Below are 25428 nucleotides of genomic sequence, written 5' to 3'. Positions count from 1 at the left end.
TTGTAAAATTGGTAAAAGTAAAGGGGGAAATGTGGGGGCCTGAGTTAACTTATGTATTGTAAATATATGTATGGCAGTGAAAGATCTTTGTATTGTATTAGTGACCCTGCCCTGATTCTAGTTATTGTAAATGGGCTGCAGCTGTGATGTCCTTGATTGGGCAGCAGCTGTAGCCCATGGAGGTAGCTGAGATAAAAGGGGGCGGGGTGGTCAGGGAGAGCCTGGGAGAGGAGCCCTGACCGAGAAGCAACAACACCACTGCTGTGAAGATCTGCCATGAGAAAGCCACCCAGAAGGTATGAGGCTCTGGAAATATAATTGTACAGCAATATGAATACAACACCACTGCTGTGAAGATCTGCCGTGAGAAGACCATTGAGAGAAGGTATGAGACTCAGGAAATATAATTATGCAACAATATGAATACAACAAGCTAATCCAGATACAGCCAGGGATAACAATTTTTTTGTGTATTATCTGGTGAAGAACAGACAGATAACTGTAATTAGTAGCACCCTGGTTAGGTGAAATGATAGTGTAATTAATGAAGATCAGGTAGGCTTTGTTTCAGATAAGGAAAGCAGCAGATTCTATCAAAATGTAAATGCAGCTCAAAATCCAGCCTCAGTGATCACTTAGAGGTGCTTTTAGAAACACCACCAGCCTGAGATGCAGAGGTTTTGCTTGGGCTGAATGACACATCTGGAAAATAAACCCTGGTCCAGGGCTAACATGTAAATTGTTGATTAGATCTATTTATTCACACCCCGCAGTGATGGGGGAGACTTGCAGCTCCCTGCTCCTCCTCTGGCTTTGCAGGATCACTGGCACATTCCTGTTATTGCTGCTTGCAAGGACTCTGCAACCACGGGAGCTCTCCAGCAGCGGAACAGCAGCAATTCCAAGTGACAGGCTGCACACATCAATTCTGTATTCACATAACATCCTGTCACAAGTGAATGACCCAAGCAAAACTTCCTGCAGTCTGAAGGATCAGGCAGAAAAATCAGGAGAGAGGAGCCTGAGTCTTTTCAATCAGAAATGTTGTCCCTCATTAGAATTTCCAACACCACCACCCTTACTCCTTCCAAAATGTAAACACATAATAAAAAATTAAACGTTAATCTGGCATGGAAGAGTTCTTTCAATAAATGGGAATTAGCTGTACAAAAAATCAGGACAGACCCAAGGAGATTACATTTCCTTCCCCAGCTTTTGCTGGTAAAGCAGGGCTGGAAAAACAGAGCCATATTTATTTTTTAGCTAGGAAGCTTCCTCAGGATGCCAAAGGAAGCAGCTTCAGTAAAGCAGAGCCATTTATCTCAGTGTGCATTCAAGTAAAAACAAATGCAAAACCAGCTTCTAGACCTCAAGGAGCATCAAATACCTTTTTAATTTATGTCCCAAATTCCCTGCAGATTCTGAAATGAACAGAGGGCAGGGTTCAGAGAAAATGCCTCGCTCAGTCAAGACAGCTGGAGGGATATTCTGAGTTTTCCTCAGAGGAGAAGGTGCTTTTGCACCAGAATGGAGCAGGCACAGCACGTGGCTCTGGAAGGATCTGTGGAAAAAGCAGACCTGTTGCATGTGTGACCCTATAAATAAATGTGTGGAAAACTGAATAACTTAGGAAAGAAAAAGGAGAAAAAAAAAAGAAACTGGAGCCCCATCTGAGCAAGAGGACAATTTGCAGGCAAGAGCTGTGAAGGAGCAAGTGAAATATTCCTCACAGGAGCCATCTGACTGTGCTGACTGCTGAAAACCCTCTGGCCTTGTCCCTGCCCGCCCAGAATCAGCTCTGTGGAAGTTTCAGTAAGTCAGGCTTTAACCCACAGGGGAAACTGCAGGGAGGAAGGGCCTGAGGAAGACCATGGAAAACACTCCCTAAATATGGAAAAAGATAATGCTGCAAAACTGTGGGTAAGGGATGTATATGATGCAGACTGAACAGCAAGGAAAAACCAGGGATTAGCCCCTAGAGCCAAGTTCTTTTGTAACAACTGCCACACACATCCCAAGGCCCAAATCCAGCATCTCCTGGAGCATATGGCCACAAGTATCCTGGGAAAAGGGCTCAGAAATGGTCATCCTGGCCACAGGCTCAGACACCTGTGCTCCAGCAAACCTTCAGTCAGGGCAGGGTCTGGGTACAGAGACAGCAATGCCAAAGGGACAGATGTGGAAGGAGGTGGAAAGATGGTGCAACCCCTCAGGGCTGGGGCTGCCTCCTTCACCACCAGCAAATGACAGCAAACAGGAGAGTGGGCTGAACACACAATGTCTGCAAGATATCTATAGGTCAGGGCCGAATTTATGACATTACAGAATAAAGTTGACAAATTTAGGACAAAAAAATCTCTGCAGGAATGCCTGACCCCCAGAGCTGCCAGTCTCTCCCAGAGCGTGTGGTCAGTCACATCCTGCAGCAAAAACCAAACACTGCAGTGCCTGTCCCACACAAGATCACACATTTGAAGCCTGAGGCAGTTGCTGTGATTGTTTGATCAAACCTTCAGAACTGTTTCAGTGACCCTGGGACCCAAGTCCCATGTTTTGAAAACATATTCCCCCAGGAATTTCCCATTTCCCAAGGAAAATGTTGGAGCTTTGGGCCTGCTGTGGCTTGCTGGCTTTGGAAGGAGGAGAGATGCTAGCCAGACTGGAAATTCAAGATAACCAAGGCTGGAGGCACTGCCAAAACATTTCAGAGGAGGGAAAACATTTTTTTTCCAAAGCACTGTTACAAGCTTGAAATAAATGTGCAGACTGTTAGATAAAGAGAGAGATAAAAATAGGCCTGTTATTAAATACCTCTTCTTTAATGAGGTTCATCCTTCTAAACAGCCACTCGAAGGTTATTGGAGCTATTGCAGCAAATCCAGCCTACTTGCACATAAAAACCAGAGCAAGATATTCCTCATCACCCAGCACACATTTGAGCACCTCTCAGCAGCTCACAGGCTCACGGCATTCCCAGCTTGGCAGGGAGGAGATAAAAGCAAGGAATGAGAGATGTCTTCCCTGGGAAACAGTCTCTCTTCCTTCAAAGCACTTTTCCCCCACCAAACAATGTACATTTAACCACGGGAATGGATCCCACTGCTGATGTCTGCTGCTATTACACCACCAGCAGCCTGAGCATCATTAAAGTGAAGTTTGAAATTATTCTGAAAGCTGCAACTTAACATCCTCCTGTTGCACTAAAACCACTGCTTGACTCTCAGCACCTCATCCCCTGGTTTATGGCCACTCCTGACCACCTGGAATACCCTGCAGGGCTCAGAATTCCACAAACCACTAGCAGGAGTCATGGCTTGGCTCATGGAAACACAGCCCTGCACCCTTGTTTTGGCAGTGCCCACAGCCTAGCCCATGGCTCTGTGTTACAGAAGCTCAGATTTTATTCTGGCTGCTCAGAAGCACAGTTAGTTTTTGGCAGAAGGAGCATCCCTGCCAAAGTCTTTTGTAACCAGTTTGAAACCAGAACATCATGGCCAGCAAGGGACAGGACTGACCTGACACACCAAAAACCCACCCCAAGCCCACTCTGCTCCTAAACCTGAGCAAGCATTGTAGGGCTTTTCCTCACCACACCAGTGCTGCCAGGACACTGCCACTTCTGCACATGACAGAAGAGAAGTTTTACCTGCATTTGGGGAGCAAAAGCTGGCTCCCAATTCATGGAATTGGGGGTCCCAATTCTGTACAGAAATGCTGAAACCAAGCTGCAGGGCAGGACATTTGTGCTGTGATTCCCTGCCCAGGGCTGTCATCCTTCAAACACATCCTCCTGCTGGAGCAGGGGGCTGGGAACCCCTGTCTGCTCACTGTCCCAGCATCTCCTGAGCCCCAGTCCTGTCTCTCACCAACAGCTGGAGGGAAACATCACCATCCCTCTTACCCAGACCAGGACCAGGGCATGGAGGGTGTGCTTGATGAGCCCCACCTGCCTGGCACTGCCCCACACGCCGGGCAGGAGCAGCACCTGGAACTTCAGCCCTGGCACTTCTGCCAAGGACTTGGAATTAGGCACAAGTGTTAGGGACACTGTGCCTCCTGTGATGTGAGGATGAGGGGCAAAGGGAAGCTCACAAGGATAGGAAGCTGAGAGAGGAGCCCATGAAGGCAGCTGGCAATAAAAAGGACAGGCAGGAGATAAATTAAGGAGATGGAAAGCCTCCTATGCTAGAAGTCAGATTGAAAACAAGTAGAGGGAGAACTACCAGGGACCATAACTCAGCTTCCAAGCACTGAACATTTGCTCTCAAGTCAGCCTGGCCTTTCCTACCTGCTGGAATCATCCTCCAGCTCTCCTGTTGCTGGCCAGACAAGATTATAACAACTCCAGAGTCGAGATTCCTCCCATCTGCACATCACTAACAAGTCGTTTTATAAAGAAACGTGGAGAAGAAGCATTTCATCTAGTATAGATGAGGTTTTTAAAATTCCATTTGCCTTCCCTCTGTAAGCAAAACCGTGCTGATCTGATGAGGCTCCTATTTCCTGGATTAGACATGTCAAACTTTGCAAAAACGAGCATACCCTGGTGGTTTCACTCTGTATTTCACAGCCCTCTCTTGACTGTGCTGCCATAAATATTTCAGAGACCTGCCCACCACTGTCTCAGTTAGGTCTGGGTCAGTGAGAAGCCAATGGTTTGGACAGTGATGAATTCAGCAGAGCAATTAGCAAGAGTTGTTGCAGTTCAGGACATCCCAGCGAGCAGCAGGAGCAGACAAGGTGTGAGGGGACCCTCAGCAGAGCCAGGTCACCCCCACAGGCTGTGGCACAGGCCTGGCACAGATCATGCTGCCTCCTGCCTCCCCTGCCTCAGGAACCTCCTGTCAGCCAAATCAGTGCTGCCTCATTTGGCCACTGGAATCCCCTGGAGGACAGACTGGCAGTGAAACTGGGCCGAGGTACTGCCCATCCTCAGCCCTGTCCTTGCACAACAAGCCCTTCAAAGCAGCCCTGAAAACGCCTCCCTGCCGTGGCTGCCTGCAGAACTGGGCTCCCACAGGTGTAAAACCTTGTTTGAGCAGCAAATGAGACGGGAGAAGACCTGTGACAAGCAGGAGCAGCAAAGGTAGCCTGAGGATCCTTGGGAGCTGCAGCCATGGATATTTAAATGCCAAGCAATGTATCACTGGCTCCCTGCTGAACATGAGATGGTTTCATCTTTGCAGAAGCAGCACCAACAGCATGCTCACATCAGCTTCATTCTGGCAGCCTGACCAGCAGCAGCAGCTGTGGCTCCTTGGTTTTTAACTGGGAAATCATTGGGCACTGCAGAAAATTACTCTGGGCAGCACAAACAGTGGGGAGTCACTGCAGGTTCAGCTCTGCAAGGCAGAGCTTTAACCACAGCTGAAGGTGCAGGCCAGCTGAGCTCCCTGCTCTGCCCTGAGACATCCATCCAAAGCCCAGAGAGATCCATGCTGCACCGTGCCAGTCACAGTGCCAGGCTCTACTCCATCCCTCCAGTCTGCAGGGAGCTGCTCTGCAGCAAAGGCAGCCTCTGTGCCCCACGGCCACCTCTCTGCAGAGCAATCTGTAAATATTTTGATATCTGGGCAGTGGAGGTTCTCACTTGTCCATCTGAATTGGAAACTGGACTCATTAACTCCCAACTGTCAGCCGGAAAAGCTGCCAGAGGGTTTCTGCCACATTAGGGAGCAGCAAAGGACTGCTGCCACGGGGATGGGCAGAGCAGAGCCCTGTGCAGCCCCAGCTCTCCACTCATCACTGCTGGGGGGTGATTAATGCCCTTTTCCTTTCCCAATTAAACCCCTGCCTCTAATATCCTTGCTCTGAATCTTCACAGCAAACTCCCCCCAGAGGCGCCACTGCTGCGTGGAAAATTTCCCACCACTGCTGGGTGGAAAATCTGCTGCTCAGTGATACAACTAGATGGCCAGAGAAATCCAACTTCCAATCATCATCAGGAATGCTGAACAAAATATTGGGAAATTTGGTGCCCAAATAACAAAAGTAAAATATGTTCCAGCTCCCAAGGGTACTGTCACATGGAGAAAGTGTATTCTGAAAGAAAAAAGACTGCAGAGGAAGCACAACTTCAAACAAACTCTGTTACCTGACCATGAGGAGTCAGAGCAGGGGTGTGAACCTTCATTCAGAGGAAACAGCAATCCCACTCACTAAACCCCAAAAAACCTCCAGGTTCCTGTGGACTCCAAACATGGACAGAAGGAAAAGCCCCACAGATGATGCCCAAAAGTCTAAGAGCAGAGGTGCTGGAAGCCTCTCTGGGGCACACATCTCCCTTCAGTCTGAGCCTGCACCTGGTGCATTATTTAGTGCCAAGTGAGAAAGAAGCAATGCCTAACGAAGTGTTAAAGGGCTTTGGGAAGTTTCACCAACCTTTCCAGAGCCGTCAGCTCCGGCTGCCTGGCAGAAGAGACAACTGATCTTGCTTCCAGATCACAGGCAGCACAGCTCTTAGGGCAACTGTCTCTCTGTGTTTGTATCCAGCCACCTCCAGCAGCTTGAAGTGTGCTCATAGTGCAAGGAAGCACTTGATCAAAATCCAGCTCACACTGTAGACAGCGAGGAACAAGCGCCCAAAGCATTACAGACACAACAACAATCGAATTTGGGGAGGGATTTGACAGGTTACAGGTTGATGACACTGCTGCAGTCCCGGTGGAAATGTGGGTTGATGCAATTAGCAACAGGGAACTGGAAACTCAGCAGAGGAAAACTGGGAACACATCTATAAAAGATGAGCTGCTGCACCATTGTAGAGAAGCACAAAATCCTGCGTGAGCTCAGAACAGGAACAAGTTGAAAGAGGAGTGAGATGGGGCAAACGCAGCTCCAAGCTCCCTCCCAGTGCTCAGAACTGTAGATCCAAATTCTAAATTCAAACACTTGAATTTGCTTCCCCCAGAGAGACTGGCCTAGTTTGCCACAGGGATACAACGGGAGAGGGAGTGGCGGTGTTCTGGAGACATGGGCAGCAGCAGGCAAACCCTGAGCCCAGCCAGGCTCTGCTCAGCTGCCAGTGAGTGCAGCCACATGGAAAACATGGCAACATGCAGAACCAGTGGGATGGACACGCTGCCAAGCTGCGTGGCTCTGCTGCAGCACCAAAAGGTGAATCCCTGTGCAGCCACAGCAGCAGCTGTGCCAGTCAGCTCCCTGCCAGCCAGAGCTGAGCTCACACTGGGAAAGTGTGGCCAGAGGCTGCAGGGATGGGCTCATGCTGGCAGCAGGGCCCCAGCCTTGGCTAACACGTGCTGAAGGTGTCAGTGCCAGTCCTCACAGGGATTTCACTGCAGAAGAACCCCAGGAGCCAGAAACCCAGGCTGGCAGCAGGAGACCAAGGCCGGCTCCTCTTTGTGCCACGTCCCCAGTGCTGGGGTCTGTAGTCAGAACATGAGGCAGGACACCATTTAAGTCTTTACAAGAGTAACCAAAATTACTCTCCTCTGTGAATACTGACAAGCTCTCCACTTCCACAAGCCCTTCACTGCATGTGCCCAACATGGAATAACTACAAAAATGAAGCGGAATAAGGCACCCGAGCAGTGGAGAAGGTGCTTGTGAACAAACCCTGCAATGAGGTTTCTAATGATTGTTCTGCTCCAACAAAGCTGGTGGGGATCTGCCAGGCTGAACAATGAGCAGGGACACCACACGCCTTCCATACATAATGGTACAGAAATGGAATATAAGTATATACTGCAGCTCTGTGGAACGCAGGGGCTTTTGTAGCCATTTATGTTATACAAAGATTTACATTTGGAAAAGTCATTCTGCTATATCTGGCAGAAATTTCAAGACAAATGGAACCCATACTTATTCTTTCAATGATAATACTGAGCACAGGATAAAGCTCTTAAATTCAGAGCACATTATAAAAATTAATTACTACTTAGTTCACCCTTGTGAGGTGGGAAAGTATTACACCTGCATATACATGAGGACACCAAAGCACAAGTGGATTAAACAGCTCGTTCAGGATCCCAGAGACAGGCTAATTGTTGAAATATGTATGCACATGTGCATCTGTGTGTGTTTGAATGGGTTTGGCCCCTCCAGAGCCTTCTCAGCACACAGAGGCCAAGCTGCTCTGCTGGGCTCCTCTCACCACAGAGTCCCAGGCATGTCTAATGAAAGACACCAACCCAAAGAAAGGGAAGAGAGTTTTTGTGGTTTGCACAGATGGAAATAAAAGCTAGCTTTCAAACAGGCGAGGAACAGAAAAGCCATTATTAAAAAGCTGTGCAGTGCTCCAGTGACAGCTCCTAATCAGCTTGCCACTGAGCAGCGCCACACCGGAGCACAGCAGACCTGGGAATCCACATGCCAACAAACGTTATAAAACCTGGCCCTTGACAAATGAAGAGAGAAAGGGCTGTGGAGCCAGTGACAGAGACAGCCCCCCACCCACAGGGGGCTGGCAGCCCACTCCTCCTGCTCCAGTGACCTGAAAGCCATGGAGCAACCTCTCCCCTCCTTGGACGCTTTGCTCACCACCTCCAGTCCCTGCACTGGGTCACCGAGTCCTCCTCTCTGTGTGAGCACCAGCAAAAGCACACATTGTCATGGGAACAAACAGCTCTTGGAGCGTCTGCAAGGCTCCTGTCAGTGCTGGCAGGTGGCTTCCAGAGGCATGCTATAATTAGCAGTTACCTGGACGCAGGGTTTGCCACTGACCCGTGGGGTAAAACACTTCCAGGTCTTCAGGATCAGTGTCATCCTCTGTCCCCAGCACCTTCCCACTGCCATCTTTTATGTCGCTCTCTTCTATTTTTGTAAGGGCAAACTCCTTTTGGAGAGAAGAGATTCAGCTCATTAGCAATTGCATCTGGGTAATTTAGTGCTGGCTGAGAATACAAAATTTTTTCCCTCGCCAGCAGATATTTTTTTTTTTGACATCTGAGATTCTTTCCACATGGTTAAATTTAGATTTAAAGTATATTAAAGGTTAAACATGCATAACTAGCATGACATTTATGCTGAACAAAGCAACGCAGCTTATTTCCTATTCCAGAGCAGGTTGCAGGTTTCAAACCAGCTCTCACAGAGCCTTACCTGTATTTCCTCCTGTCAGAGGCAGGAGCCCGGGCTATTATTAGGGTTGTATAACATTGTAAGACCCCATTTTCCCTTGCCTAAAAATATGTCAAACTTTTAACTTTTTCAGCTGAAATTTTCCACACGAGTGGAATGCCTCAAGGCTTGTTGGTTGGTTTGGGGTTTGGTGGGTTTTTTTCGGTTTTGTTGGGTTGTTTTTATTTTTTCTTTTTCTTAAATGCACTTATTTCAGGCTTGGAGAAGATTTCAGCTAAAATAGTTCAGCTGTTTCCAAAATAGGACACAAGAAAAAACACACTGAGCTGCCCACATGATACAAATGTGAGGATCCTCTTCTCCACCCTCTTCCAGTGTTCTCCAAGGCTTTTAAAACAATGAGGCAGGGATTTAATCACCACCTCCATGGCAAGTGCAGCACGAGGCTGGCAGAGGTGTGGGAGAGCAGCCAGCACGAGCGGCTCGATGTTACACCAAGGGAAGAACAGCAGGGAAAAAAATCCTTGCTGTGAGGGAAACCTTGGTGTTCAATGGAAAGCCTCCCTAGGGAGCTGGTGGGAGTCACAAAAAACTCTGGAGAGTGCACAGAAATGACCTGTACTCTCACACCAGGCACTGACTCTGGGTCTGGGCTGTTCTGGTTCCAGCAGGAACAGATGAACTGGTCCAGGCTCATCATCCCCACAGCCCAGTGCCTGCTGAAGGGAATATTTTCAGCTTCTGAGATCACCAATTCAGTCACCACTGAGGAATTTGAGTTAACCACTCTACAGGGAATGATTAGTCCTAATTGTTGGCAATTAAGATGGAGTTACAGCTCACTTCATGAAGTGTTTGGTTCTTAATCCTTAGGATGTTTTCACAGGGAAAAATGTAAGTAAATTCAGAGGTTAACTGGGAAATTCTGGGACACATTCTGCCTTCAGTTCTTCCACTCTTTGGGAAAAAATGCATGCACATTTTCTGTCAGAATTTGGATGCTCTGCATATAAATATCTGTTTCCAGCCTAGAAGAGTCTTTCTGAGCAACAGAAATGTCAACCTGAGCAAAACACGCAGAGTAGCAACAACAGTGTGGATGTGGCACTTGGGGACGTGGGCTGGTGGTGGCCTTGGCAGCACTGGGTTAAAGGTTGTACTCAATGATCACAAAGGTCTCTCCCAACCTACACAATTGCACAATTCCATGATTGTGGTAACACACAAGGAAGGCTGACAAACCTATAGAATGTTCTTATTTCAGCTGTGGAAAGCGACTGCGATTTCAGAAATGCACGAGGAACCAGATCTTAACTCCTGCTTTTGCTGAGTGCATCAGGGGCTTGGAATTGTTTAAATTATAACAAATGGTTAAAGCTCAGGAACAATCACAGCCATAAAAGCCCAGGTTCTGCAGATGAAAATCAATGTTAACATTTTCTGAGCCAAGACTCAACAGGACTAAAAAAGAGTGAGTGGAGCAGTTATTACTTAGCTGATTTCCACAGCTCTGTGATTATCCAAGAGGGAGTTAGTGATACAGGCTATTGTAAATTTACCACCAGGCCTCCCAGTGCTGGATCTGTTCAAACACATAATGGAGACAGCTGATGTTTACCAGCTCTGCTCAGGAAAAGTGTGGGGATTAATCGCTCAGTAAGGATAAAAGGATGTGACTTGGTTCATTTAAGTGCTGCTGTCACTGCCTGGCCACAGCTGCTTTGCAATGCCCCATTTTCATTAGCATTTCTAGCAAAAACGGGCAGCACCACACAAGCGATTCTTCATTTACACAGAAATCAGCAGAACCCTTTCTGCTTTGTTTTCATAATTCAAGCAGGAGAAAGACATTTCCTAAAGAATAATGGGCATTTCCTTAAAGGCAAAAAGCATCTGTGTTTTATCAGTCTGAAGTCAAGTGGAGCAGCCAAAACTTACAGGCACTCTCTGTCCCAGGCTGGAGCAGGAGAGGAGCACAGAGCCCAGCAGCAGCAGCAGGCTGACCCTGGAGGTGCTGGAGAGGAGCCTGGCCCAAGGAGACATTGCCACCAGCCTGAAATGCAAAGCAAAACAAACCCAACTGTATTTTTTTTCCATTTTTTGCAGGTTTCAGGACTCTTTACACAACACTTTGCCACACAGCGTGGGATCAGGGGTGTGACATGGCAGGAGGCACAACACCTCGAGGTGTGAGCACAGGGACTCGTGGGGCTCACTGCTAATGGGGTTTGTGACAGGAAATGCCAAGAACTCATACTGACCCCACAGGGGATGATATCTCTCCTGGAAAATATGAGGAGACCTGCAAGACTTGTTTAAAATCTCTGTGTCAGTGCCATGGATGACAACTGGAGGGAAAAATAAAAAGCCGTGCAATCCCGTGAAGGCTTTTTATGCCTGTGCCTCATTTTAAGCACTGAAGTAGCTGCGTTAATTCAAATTAAACAAAACGACCAGCTGTCCAAGGAGCAGGGGTTCATCTAATCCATATGTAGGTTTTTCTTGAGGAAAACAACATTTTGCAGAGGTCAGCAAGGTTTACTCAGTGGTTCCTACAGCACAAGACTTTCCCTGCTGCTCAGAGCAGAGGCTCAGCCCAGCCATGGGGCCAGGAGCTGGCTCTGACCATGCTCAGGTGTTCCAGGGAGCAGAGCCATGGCACAGACCCACTCTGGTGGGGCACAGAGCCACCCTGATGGAACACAGAGCTACCCTGATGGAGGACAGAGCCACCCTAATGGGGTACAGAGCCACCCTGATGGGTATAGAGTCACCCTGATGGGGTACAGAGCCATCCTTATGGGGTACAGAGCCACCCTGATGGAGCACAGAGCCACCCTGATGGGTACAGAGCCACCCTGATGGGTACAGAGCCACCCTAATGGAGCACAGAGCCATCCTGATGGGGTACAGAGCCACCCTGATGGAGGACAGAGCCACCCTGATGGAGGACAGAGCCACCCTGATGGGGCACAGAACCACCCTGATGGGTACAGACCCACCCTGATGGGGCACAGAGCCACCCTGATGGGTACAGAGCCATGGCACAGACCCACCCTAATGGAGCACAGAGCCATCCTGATGGGTACAGAGCCACCCTGATGGGTACAGAGCCACCCTGATGGGGCACAGAACCACCCTGATGGGCACAGAGCCACCCTGATAGGGCACAGAGCACATCATGGGGAAATGAGGGCTGCTTGCTGCTGCTGCTGTGGGTGCCAGTGCCCGTGCACAGAGCAGTTGTGCCCACCCTGCGTGTGAGCACACACACGTGAGCCCCCAGTGCCTCACACGAGGCTCAGGATCCACCTGCAGCCTTCAGCTCTCTGCTGGGCTAGGGAGTGCAGCAGCCTGCCAGCACACAGGCTGCACAAGTATTTCCTTTGATTGGCTCTAAATTTACATTAAATTAATGTAAATTAATTTAAATTAAATTAATGTAAATTAAAAACTGCTAAAATAAACTAAATGAGGTTTTTTGAAAGAAGATAGGACTGATTAGTTCCGCTCAAACACTCCTTCATTACTCATCCCTCCATCAAGTCTGCTCCTACTCCTATCCAGGTTTTAAAGAAGTTCCTCCCCTACACACAGTCCGAAATATTTTGCTTTGCTGTCCATCAGGGTGGCACATCAGATAGCAGAGCTCTCCCTCACTGAAGCAACCACTTTGTGTCCCACAAAGCAGAAAACCTGCTCACAGCAGCACCCACCACCAGCTCCTGGCACCAAAGAGCCTCTGCCCCCAGAAGCCTTCAGGGACGTGGAGGGAAGCCTCCTCTCCTTCCACCCTTTCACTGGTACCTTGTCCCTACACTCCACTTTGTTATTTCTTCCTCTCCCTGCTTGGTTTTTGCCAGAAAAGGAAGAGGAAACCAGGAGAGGGACAGAGCAGAGGTAACAGTGCACCTGATGTACTTCTGCAGCCTCCAAAAACTCCTGAGCCAGGGTCTTCCTGAGCAGCAGCCTCTTCCTTTGAGCCACCTCGACCCCATCAACTGGATTTTTCTCATTAATTGGTTTTGGAACAGATCTGGACTTCCGACACCCACAGCATCCCTGAGCAATGAGCATCCCCCTGCTTAACTCACACAGTTCAGGAAAGCATCACCTCCCAGTTCCTACTTCAGTGTCTCCTCTTTCCTAAAGGGTCAAAGAACCACCTCAAGGGCCCACAAGCCCTTATTAAACCACAGCTGGAGTAAAAGAAAAGCTCCCTGTTTTCATAAGCCAACCTGTGGCCAGAGCCTCCAGCTCTCTCCTGGGACATGGCCAAGCAAATCCAGGCTACAACCAACACCCAGGCTCCTGAGCTGGCACACCCAGAGCACAATGCACAGCCTCAAACTCCCTCTGCTCCCAGATCGTGATCCTTGTGCCCTTCTGGACAGTCCCACGGTCCTGACCTCAGTCCAGTGTGACCACAACACACAATTAATTCCCTCTCACCTCAGAAAAAACTAAAGCTTTTTACACAGGAACAGGTTTCTTGGTTTGATTGAGGTTTTTTCAGTTATAAAACAAGCAGCAAAACTGGAATAATGAAAAATAGATGTATCCCTCAAACTTTATCTGCAAGCCTGGAAATAAAAAGAAAAAAAAAAAAAACAAAAAAAAAAAAAAAAACAAAAAACAACAAAAAAAAATAAAAATAGAGCTCACGTGTACCGAGGAGGCTGCTAGCAAATGACAGCACAGCCTCTTCCAAGCCTCCAGCCTACTGCCTGCCTGGCAGATGACATCTGCACAACAATTAGCACTTTGCTCAGTCCCAGGTAGGCAGGAGGAGCCGACATGTGCAACAGGGGCTCTGGAGCTCCTGGAGAGGAGCTTCTGTACAGGCTGACATCTCCTTACAGACAGACACACACAGAGAGCAGGAGAGGATTTCCATACAGAATGTTCTGTGGACACAATGAGAGCAGGAGAGGATTTCCACACAGAATGTTCTGTGGATACAGTGGATTTCCAGAAACAACTCTCACAGCCTGTGAAGCAGAAAGGGTGGTCGTGGTGACCCCACCTGCACACAGAATGTTTGCTTGGATTTGAGGGCATCTTTGGGGATCCAGCATGTACAGCAGCCAGGCAGCAGCAAAACTGCACTAGGAAGGTCACAAATTCCCCTTGTGCAGAGTGGAGGGGCTGTTTTTTTCTCAATAATCCTTTTTGTCAAACAAAATCAGGCACTAGGGAAAGAGCAAAGGGTCAGACTCTGAGAAGTCTCCTCTGCTGGCAGTAACCCTCCTGTCAGAGATGGGGATGTTGAGGGCTGGGAGGTTCTGCTCCACAGCTCCAGAAATCCTGGTCTGCACCAACAGCAGCAGAAACAGCCCAGAGCTGTGCTCCCCATTAGCAGGGACATTCCAGTGAGGGCAGAGCTGTGCACAGGGGGCTGCACAGCCCCGGGAATGCAGCTCCCACAGCCACAGGTGACAGCCCCAAGGCAGCCAGTGAGAGGAGCACATGTCATTGATGCCTCCTGCTGCTGGCAGCACTGCCCCCACAGCCCAGCACAGAGCCCACACTGCCCGTCCTGTGCCACTCCAACAAATCCTCCCGGAGCCTCATCTGAGCCCTGACATGCTGCTCCAGGAGAGCACACAGACATCCCAGAGCCCCTCAGCCCCAACATCAGCCTCTGGCTTTGCAGCCAGCTGGAAGCAGAATTCCAGAATCACTGAGCTTGGAATAGACTGCCAGGACCATTGAGTCCAAGTTGTGTCTGATCCCCACCTCGTCCCCTGCCCAGAGCACTCAGTGCCACCTCCAGCCCTTCCTGGGCACCTCCAGGGATGGGAACTCCAAACCCCCCTGGGCAGCCCCTCCCAATCCCTGAGCCCCCTTTCCATGGGGAAATTCCTGCTGTGCCCACCCTGAGCCTGTAGGCAATTTCCTCTTGTCTTGTCCCTCATTCCCTGGGAGCAGAGCCTGACTCCAACCTGGCTCCTCCCTCCTGGAGAAGGTTCTCCTGAGCCTCCTTTTCTCCAGGCTGAGCCCCTTTTCCCAGCTGCTCCTCACCGTTCCATACACTGCTGGGACTCTCCAGCCCCTTCCCAGCTCTGTTCCCTTCCCTGGACATGCTCCAGCCCCTCCATGTTTTGCCATGAGAGCTCAGAACTGGACACAAGACTGGAGGTCCCTCAGCAGTGCCAGCACAGGGGACAGGCACTGTCCTGCTCCTGCTGCCACTCCAGTGCTGATACAAAAACACCAATTATCTCCAAGAATATGCAATACCAATAAGCTAATCCTTGTTTTCACCTAGGGATGACCTGAGGGAGCAGGACTGGTATTACAGCCTTACAAACTGTCTGCAGGTTAACTCAGGGCAGGTTTCTGTCCAGCCAGCCTCACTGAGATGGCAAGGGGAGCACCAGCAGCACACTGTGCCATCCAGCACAAAGCACCAACAGAGCTCCCTCGGTGAGAGCAGGGCAGGGATGGGAACCCCCAGGCACCTCCAGCTGAAGCAGGGCACAAAGCCCTGGCGGCACTCACAGCCTCTGAGGCTGAAGGAGAAGTTCCCTGGGCAACAGCAGCTCAGGGAATGAGCTCCAGCCAGCCGTGCACGGGGGCTGTGGGACTGGAGAGGCTCTCAGGACACAGAGTGCACTCACAGCGAGCTGAGATCCCCTTCACACACAATGTCCTTCCAATGGTGGCATCCAGGGCCGAGCCCCTGTGACAGGCTGAGTGATGTGCAGTGCCACAGACAAAGAGAAGGAAATGCAGCTGACCTGACCTGCAATTTCCCTCCTCTGAGCAAGAGGGTCCCCAGGTCTGTGAGGAGCACTCATGTTTGCTGGTGTGCTACACACACCTTGGGAGCACCCTGTGGCCAGCTGTCCCTCCTGCTTGCCAACCACACAGCTGCACCAGCAGGAGAAAGAGGAGGCTTGGAGCTGAAATTCAGCCTATGTCTAGGACAGGAAACAGCTGGACAGCAAAGAGAGGATTATTGGGAGGCCACAGAGGATTACTGGGAGGCCACACTCTAATGCCCTTCCCCAGCCACTAGCTGGGTGTGCACAACCCTGTGCTTTCACACAGGAATACCTGCACACACCATCACCCGAGGCCAATGCCCAGGATGATCCCAGCAGCTCTGCTCCTCCAGGCATCCTGTCCTCAGGAAAGCACCCCTGTGCCTCCAGTGGGTGTCCCAGCCCCACTCCAGTGAGAGCCCCCAGCCCTGCCAGAGGGTCCCACCTGGGCACAAAGCCCCAGCCAGGCAGGGCAGCCCCAGGAGCAGCAGTTGTTTTCCAGCCCCCTCACACCTCCAGGATCCCAGTGGAGAGGGTGTAGCTGCCACACAGACCATTCCATTCATGTCGCCTATGAAATGGCTTAAAAAACCATTTATTCTTCTTGCCTGCTCCTCATCATTTACTCCTACTAGGACTCTGCTCTGGCATGTTAAAAACACTCCTACACAAAGGGAAAAGTTGTGGGAACACCTTCTTGCTGCCTACAGAGAACCCACACAGCAAGGAAGCCACACTTTGAGGCTGGTAGGAATAAACTGGGCTGGCTGGGCCCAGCCTGAGCAGGGGCAGCAGGTCCTGCTCCAAACTTGAACCAGCCCACAGGAGGGAATTGTAACACGGGCACAGGGTGGCAGGGGCAGGATAACCATGGCACAAACACATGTTTACAGAGCTTGGCATCTACTGAGCACTCATGCAACCTTTGTAACCGCTGCTAACAAATAATAACAATAAATATCAATAACCCCTCCAGGCTACCTGTGCAGCCATCAGCTCACATCAGCCCCTCGAGCAGCAGCTTGGCCATGGCACCACCCAACACAGCTCCGACAGCCCTGCCAGGTGCCAGGAGCAGGACAGGGATGTGTCCAGCAGCAGGAGACAGCCCAGCAGTGCCTGGGCACGGTGGGGGCAGCTCCTGGCACCAGCAGCTTCACCAGCACTGCCACAGCTCCCCCAAGAGCAAGGGAGGCGTTGTTGTGTGTTGGATAAAGCCAGAACCGCCCCTTCTATGCACCCACAGCAACCCTGACCCTGCTGTTTATACAGCTCGCACAGTTTAACACTAAGCATCGTTTAGTCTATCGTTTAAATTGACTTCATTCATTCATTCAGCAAGCTGCATTCACACAAAACGCTGCTCTCCAGAGGGCAGGAGCACAGCTTTGAGCGGGGGTGGTGTGAAGGCTGAGCAAGGCTGCCCTCACCCTCGTTAGCGGCCGTGGCACAGGGGCCACGCTCATTAGTGCTGCTGGCAGAAGGGGCCACGCTCCACCGGGGCTCAGCACGACCCCAATTCCTTGAGCTGCCTCCCCCAGACCCTCCACGCCAGAGACAGACTGCTGAGTCCAGCACGGGGAATCTTCTCTGCCAGCATGGAGCGTGCAGAAGCAGAGCGTGCCTCGGAGATCAGAGGCTGAATTTATCATTTATTATTTATAAGCAGCGCATCTCTCTGAATTTCTGGCAGCTGCTCTCGCAGGGCTCTGCTCTGCCTGCACACCACATGACACTGACTCCTCAGAGCTCTGGGGTTGGCAGGGACCTCTGGGCCCACACCACAGCACTGGTGCTGATTTGCTCCAATTTAGGACTTCAGGACTTGACTGGAGATGAGAGTGCACAGGGACCTTCAGGACAAACATCTTTCTGAAAGCTGTCACACTGCCTGACCTCCACCACATGAAACAGCTTTTCCCTTCCTCTTCACCTCCCCACCACCCCAAATCCCAGCCAAAACACCTCTCATCCTACCCATACCTATTCCCTTCTCCCACTCCTTGCTGCAATTTCCCATGCACAGCACAGACAATGAGTGATGTTTTCTCCCCCCCTCAGATCTATCCTTTCCACCAGTTCCTATTTGCAAGGTGACACGTTGCCTCACACTATCCCAGGAGTCTCCCAGCATTCCGTGTGTTTTTATCCCCTCTGCTTTCCCAAGCTTGGAGAATCTAAGCCCCAGCTCAGCCTGCAGGTTTCCTTCCCACAGGGAGTGCCAAGCCAAGGAACCCCTGCCAGTCCCTGCAGAGCACTGGCACAGAGCTGCCCCAACAGTGGGCACGCAAAGGACTCCCCCAGCTGCCCTATTGATCTGCCAGGAGCCACGAGCTGTGAGCTTCATGAAAAATGCATTTTCTCACCTCTCCACAGAGCGTCAGTTGGTGGTGACAGCTCTGACTCCCTGTGACAAACCAGGGGACCGGGAGCAGCAGGGAGCAGGATGGCACACGGGCAGCAAACGTGGGGCTCACCTGCTGCATGCCCTGGGTATGTGCACAGGAATAACATGGCATAGCAGCTTGTGGATTGAGCTCATGGAATGCCTGGCTGGATGTCCAGCCCTGGCTTGGCTCCCACATGCTTCCAGTTTTGTGGCAAGCTCCCAGATGAAAAGGCACAGGCCACTGGGATCCACCTCATGGGTCAAACCCAGTCAGGAGCTGCCAGACTGGCAGCAAAACCTGGGATAAAGCCCTAACAAGCCAATCTCAAACCCACCCCTGAAGGGGAGGAAGGAGCTCTCTGGGGATGAACACAACCTGCTGCCACACCGGCTCCCTCAGGACCAGTCCTGGCTTTGTCCCCAGTCCCTGCATCAATCTGGACACATCAGTGCCCACGCTGGGGCTCAGCTGCTCCATTCCAACACTGACACCGTGGTTACAAACACTGAGGTCAGCAGCAGTAGCTCCCTGTGCTTGGATCAAAGGCTTGATGCAAGTTTGCTTTTTTTCCGTCCCTGCACTGGTCCTTTCTCAGTGGTTGCAGAGGATGCCTTTGTTCAGCAATTAAATAAGCCCTGGGACAGGAATGAGCATGAAGGGAGAGCTGAGAGATTGCCAGTCCCACCATCCAGAAGTGACTCTTGTGGTCATTGCCGTTCCTCTATCCAGGCATTTCCCACCAAGACTGAAAAGCAACTCTTGCTCCCCAACCATCAAAGCTTCCCCAGGACAAAGCCAAAGCAGAACAGCCAGCCACTGCAGGCAGCATTCCTTCAACAGGGTTTTTCCTAAGGAAATTTAAATTAAAACAAGCCCCAAGGCCTGCAAATGCAGAAGCAAATGCACAGACACAGAAAGCAGAAAGAGAACATAATTCCTTCCCTCTCATGTTGTTCATCTGCCACCCCTGCTTTGGGGAATGGTTTGTTGCCTTTTAGAGCTATTTTAGATGTTACTTGCAGCAATGTGTGGAGAAAACAGTTGAAATGTGATGGTGCAGCATTCTTTTTAATTAAACAATCCCTCAGGCACCACGGAATGGCTCCAGTCAAGCCCAGGACACTGCAGGTCTGCCTCCTCCAGCACAGCAGAAGGTCTCCCAGGCCCCTCTGGAGGTCTGCTATCAGATGGCCCAGATCTTCTGCAGGCTTTGTCCTTCCTGCTGCCATCCTGGCTTTTTGCCCTGTCAGCCTCTGCTAAGCAGAGCTTTGATCCTCCAAGCAACTCCTGGTTCAGGGACCTTCTTTCCTTCTGCTGCCCAAACACAAAGGACATGCAGCTGGAGCTCCCCATCACCTCACCTTCAGATGGGAAGGCTTTGATGTGGTACAGAGTGCCTGGATCTGAGATTCCTCAGGTCTCTTCAAACAGCAGCAGAGCCACAGCTTGTGATCTGTGCAAAAGAGCATTTTCCTTGGGAATGGAAGTCACGCCAGCGTTCATCTCCACCTTGTCATGGCAGAACAAGCTGCATCGGTGCTTCAAAGAGCTCCTCAGCCTTAAATCCTTATAAAACATAGACTAAGTGGAGAACCTGTCTCTGAACATCTCATGAATCCCAGCAGAGGTTATGAAACGGCTTTCCTGTGACTGCCTGCACTGCCACGGGACCCTGCATGTGCCACTGGAACTGCAGCACCGTGGGCTCCCCTCACAAGGAACGCTCTGCTGCCCCAGGAGATCTGCATTCACGGGTTGTGCAGAGAGAACTAAAGAGCCAGTAAAGCTCCCAGGTCCCTCCTGGGCTCCATGACCAGGCTCCCTGCTCCTCAGAGCCAAGGGGTTCACTGAGCAGAACTTCAGCTCCATCCCCATTGCCCCTCAGCCACAGCACTCCTAAACCTGCTCTGAGGAAGAACAGAGACGTGTTCTGAGTGGGTTTCCTCCACAATTTTCTCTTCTAAGGGACAATTACTCTGTTTGTAACCTCAGTACCTTCCAGTGAAAGCACTGTTTCTCATCTGGAGCTCAGACCAACAGCAGGAGATCCAGACACTCAAAAGGAAAATCCTTTTGGTGAGACACCCTATAAAGAGCCATTTCATGGACTGGCATATCTCAGTATTGAGCAGCACTGCTCCACAGAGGGTTCTTCCTTTGACAGTCCTGGCTGTCACTGGACCTGCTGGCTCTCCAAACACCCAAGCAGCAGCTAAAGGACACAGGGACTTTCACTCCCATGTCTTGGTGTTTGCTGTGAGGTGATTGGCAAAGCCAAGAGCTCAAAATCAGCTGTCAGAGTGAGCAACAGGCTGTTCCCTCACACACCCTCAGCTCTGATCAAGAGGCACCTGCAGCACCTTCCTCTCTGCTGTGAGACACCAGAACATCCTGAGCAGCTGCCTGTGCATCCTGGTGGTGCCATGGCAGGTGGGACATGGCACATCCACCACAGGTTTGCCACACCCCGTCTGTACATGTCTGAGCTTCTCCCACGATAACTGCAGCTCTCAGCTGTCCCCTCCTGCACACAGGTTTCCTACCCAGCCGTTCTGCAGAGCTCCTCCATCAGCTGCCATCTAAATGAAGCTGCTCTGTGAATCCAGGCTGTTTCAGTGACAGCCTCCACAGTGACTTCCAGTGACCACACACGTCACGCGTCAAGACAAGTTTTAGCACTGACCCCAATGAGGAAGTGAGAAATCTCCATGCACCCAGAGGCAGGCAGGGGCAGTTCCTCATATGTCCAAGGGAACAGCAGTGGGAACAGGCCACATGTTTTCTGAGGCAAGGACCCTGACAAATGGCACATTTATTGTGCTATTCAGGAAGAAACAATAACTACAGTGACCTCCAGTCTCCAGCTCTTTTAAGTCTGTACTTAAAGAAAGAGCAAAAAAAGACCAAAGCAAACAAGGCTTCCACAAAACCCTCTGAACAAGCTTTTAGCTGCTGGACAAAAGCGTGGCAGCAGGAACTGCTCTGTATTGTCCCATCTCGTTCCTGTTTCCTGACAGCCCCGGCACTGCAGGCAAAGCACAGCAGCAGCAAAGCCCTGCTTGGGCGCTGGAGCTGCCCTGACTCCAGCTCCTGCCTTGCCACTGTGCTCCAGGTGTGCTCCAGGTGTCTCCCAGGTGTGCTCCAGGTGTGCCCCACGACTGCTCCAGGTGTGCCTGGCTGCCCTGGCACGTGCTGCCTGCTGGGCTTGTTCATCCCAGGGCAAGGAGCAGGGAGCCATGATGCCATGAGGACTTTTTGCCATTCTTTTATGTACCTTTTATGTATTCTCAGTGCCCCTAATGTGCACACTTGTAATTCCTTATGTCTGATCACTTACCATAAGCCTGGCATTCTGTTAGGTCAGAAAACCAAATATCCAAAAGGCCTCTCAGCTGGAGGCCAGAAAGCCCTAAGCTATCTTGAGAAACCAAGATCCCCTCTAAAATACATCCTGTAAACTAAAATTAAGCCCATCCAGTGAGAAATACTTTGAAATAGGAAGATATCGGGCTATTCCTTCAAGCCTCTCATTGAGGCATCTTTGTTAAATATGTTAATTTGCAAGGTCTATAAATTGTATACCATGTGTGTGCATTTCAGCACATTCCACCTTGGTGAAGTGGTGCACCATAAAGGTCTTTATTAAATACCAAGATAAAAACCCTTTTTCCCCTATCTATGTCTGGCTCCTCATTTTAAGACCAAGGAAAAGGCATCACCTGGTGGGTTCTGTGTGCCCAAGGGCATAGAACAGCAGCACCCAGGGCTCCATGCACAGCTCCAGGATGATCTCCTGGGAACACATTCCCAGCACGCATAACTCTCTGTCTAATCAGGCACTCAGGCCTGTTTTGGAGGAGATTTACAGAGAGGTTTTTTTTCTCTTGGAAGCAATAACAGATGGACAGCAGAAAAGGGAAGAAATTAATGAACGAGTAATCATTCCCAAAGTTGCAAATAGGAGCAATTCCTCACTCTGAGACAACTCTGGAAAAACAGATTAAAATGCTTAGGGGACATATTCTGAAGATTGCGGGTAATAGAACAAATAAAATGTATTGACACTATCTCACAGGGGACATGTACTTTTTATTCTGCTGAGGAATGTAATATTCTGCTGCTCATTGCAGAGCTAAAAGGGTGTCCTAAAAAAAGGAACTTAACAAAGTGTTTTTAGTGGCAACTGGGTCTGATTCCAGAACACAGGTTCTCCTCTGCCCTGCCATGGGAGCCACAACCAGCACCTGCAGACACACCCAGCACACAAACACCATTAATAATCCATGCCAGCAGCACCGTTACCAAGCAGCAGAAAGGAGGCTGGGATGGCAGGGGGGTCACAGCAACGCTCTCTGCACTGATGTTTCCCAAGAGGAGGAGGCAGGGCTGCCTTCCTCCACTTCCCAGCGCCCGCAGAGCCGCGGCTGCCAGCGAATAGACTGTGCCTCAAGCAGCCGCCAGCAGAAACAATTTGTCATGTGTCAGATCAAATAAACTCTTATGAGGCCACTGTGCTCCCTGAAGCAGACGGCTGCCAAACTCCAGAGGAGAAATCCAAGGAAGCGAGCCGGCCGTGTCAGCCCCGAGTGCTTGACGAGCCCAGCACACTCCTTGTTGTGAGACTGCAGATCCCGTGCAGCACCCCACACCAGGCAGACACCAGCAGCTCCCATCAGGAACAAGGGTTTGGTGTTTAAATTAGCACTCCACATAGTCCAGAAACTCCACATTCCTCATCCAGTGGCACAGCACCTCGCTCATCCCAGGGAGGCCTGAGGAAGGCTGGTATCTGCCAGGTGTCTGGAATGGGCTGCAATGGATTATCACTTGTCTGAGCAAGTGCTTCTCCCCTCCCAGCCAGCACATGCTCTCCTGCTACAGTAATTCCCTCAAAACTGCATTACAGATTACTACTTTTTCATTTTAAATAGACTTATTTTTGTTCACTCCCAAGCACCATTGTAGTTCCCCATGCACTGGGCTTGTGCCCTTGAGCTGAGGCCCCTTGCAGGTCCTGTTTGCTGCATAGTCCTGCAAGAGCCACTAAAGCACAGGGCCCAGGCATGTCCTTGTCTGTGATCCTGCTGGGCAGAACAAACCCCTGAAGTTGCTGTGGGCACTTCTGCAAGAATAAATCATGCCAGCAGTACTGTGAGGATCTCAAATCACTCACCTGCTCGTGCAAAGACCAGGCTCAAGCACTCCCTGGTCTGCACAGAGGGCACATCCCTCAGCCCAGGGCTCAGCCACTGGCTCCAGATGATCCAGTGTGCTCCATCTGGGAGCAGCCACCTGAGCCCTGCCACAGCCAGGAAAGCCTCTCCTTCTATAGATGATGGATAATGGCCCCATAAAAGTGAGTCTGCAAGAGGCCTGAAGTTCCTAGCTGGAAGGAGATTAGTTTATGGCACAGTGAGAGCAGCCACAGGCAGAAAGGCAGGAGATGCAAAGGAAGGACAGAAGCTGGACGTGTTGCTTCAAGTCACCAGAAAGCAACATCCTGCCCCAAACCCCAGCAACAGAACCTTGACACTGCCTATCAACAAAACGAAGTGAGCAAATGGGAAATCTGGCAGCCTAAAGCAAGGAACAAGGGAAGAACAAGGATTCAGGCATGGGGCATTCCCCCAGCATTAGCAGGGCCAGTACAAACCTCAGCTGTGAGGGGTTTTTCCAGTTTATTTAAACAGCATCCGGTGCCTGATGACGAGTTCTATTTATACCCCTTCTGTCTGTACCAGGACTCCTCTCCAGCCACAGGGACTGGCAGGAGCACAGGACCCCATCCATTGCTCCAGGAGCCTCTCACCAGCTCAGAACACAACCCTCAGCCAGCCCAGGCACCAGGAGAGCTGCAAAGGACTCAAGGTGCTGCTTCCAGCAAGGAGCAAACAACACAGGCTGTGCCTGGAACACGGCAAGCGTTACACTGAGATCCCAGGGAGGAGGAGGAGGTTACGGCCTCCAGTCTGTCATTTCCAGCCATGCTTTTCAGGCAGGTACAGCTGCACAGACATCAGGAGTCAGGTTCCCACAGATTCCCAGCCTTTGCATGCTCCAGTTTCCAGTCAGCAGCTCTCTGGACCGTGACCCAGCCCAGCTCAGCGGTGGAAAGCAGTGCCAGCTCCAGGCACAGCCCTTGCCCCCAGCCTTTGAAGGCAGGTTAAGCAGGCAAAGCCTTAGGCATCAACCCAGGACATGGCTTGAACTCACATCTCTGAATGAAGACTCTGCCTCTGAAAAATTAATGCTTTGTTCAGCTCTCTGCCTTTGGGAGATTTCTGAGAGAATCAAAGGGCTGGAGGGCAGTGGGAGTCACACTCACGTCGGGTTCCTCAGCAAACTCTGGTTCTGTTCCTGAACAATGGTAATTTCTCCAGACACCTGGAGAAACCAAATCTGCCTCAGCCAGCCCATCTCACCCTACTCCTCAAATCTGAACAAAGGAGCCCATTAACAGCACCCGTGACAAATTTCTTTACCCAAGAACACGTGTCCAAGTGCCACGCTGTGACCACTCAGATGGTTCCCAGAAACCTCCTGGTGATGTGGAACACTCTGCCCGAGCTTCCCTACACACACTCTGTACTTGATTACCCCACGCTTGCTGGGAGAAGAGGAACAAAATGCACTCCAGAGCCACTTACTGATTCCTGATTTGAGTACAACCATGGCAGCAACACCATTTTTCCCTCCCTCTCCAAGGCTGGCACATGCCATGTTCAGTTCCCAGAGACAGGAACCTCAGACCCAGCCCTTCTGTTCTGTCACCCTCAGGAGGGCCCATCTGGAGGAGCCATCACACACTAAGTACCAACACAGCATTCAAAACTACATGCAGAACTTGCAGGAGCACTTAGATCACCCACGGCTCCTGCTGGAAATTTTCCACAGTGTAAGAGTTTATTTTGTGGGCAGGAAGAGAGCAAGAAAATTAATTAAGGCAGAGTAAGAAGAAAAAACTCCTCCTGAAGTGAGTTAAATACACTAAAGCAGCAGTTGTGAGCAGGCCAAGTCCATTTTAAGGGCTATACATTTTCACCTCCACAGTCTTGAAAAGGAAAATGAAGAGACTTCGTTCTGTATGCATATTGTCCACCATTTGTTATTGTCTGTCTATTGATGCTCAGTTGAAAAACAAAATTTAATTAAACCCCACAGTACTGCATTGCCTGCCTTTGAAATATGCCTGCATTAGTGGATCATTACAGTAAATGAAATACAGCTTC

Source organism: Melospiza melodia, unplaced genomic scaffold (assembly GCF_035770615.1).
Source record: "Melospiza melodia melodia isolate bMelMel2 unplaced genomic scaffold, bMelMel2.pri scaffold_46, whole genome shotgun sequence".
Taxonomy (NCBI): Eukaryota; Metazoa; Chordata; class Aves; order Passeriformes; family Passerellidae; genus Melospiza; species Melospiza melodia.
This window is presented reverse-complemented; position numbering follows the sequence as displayed.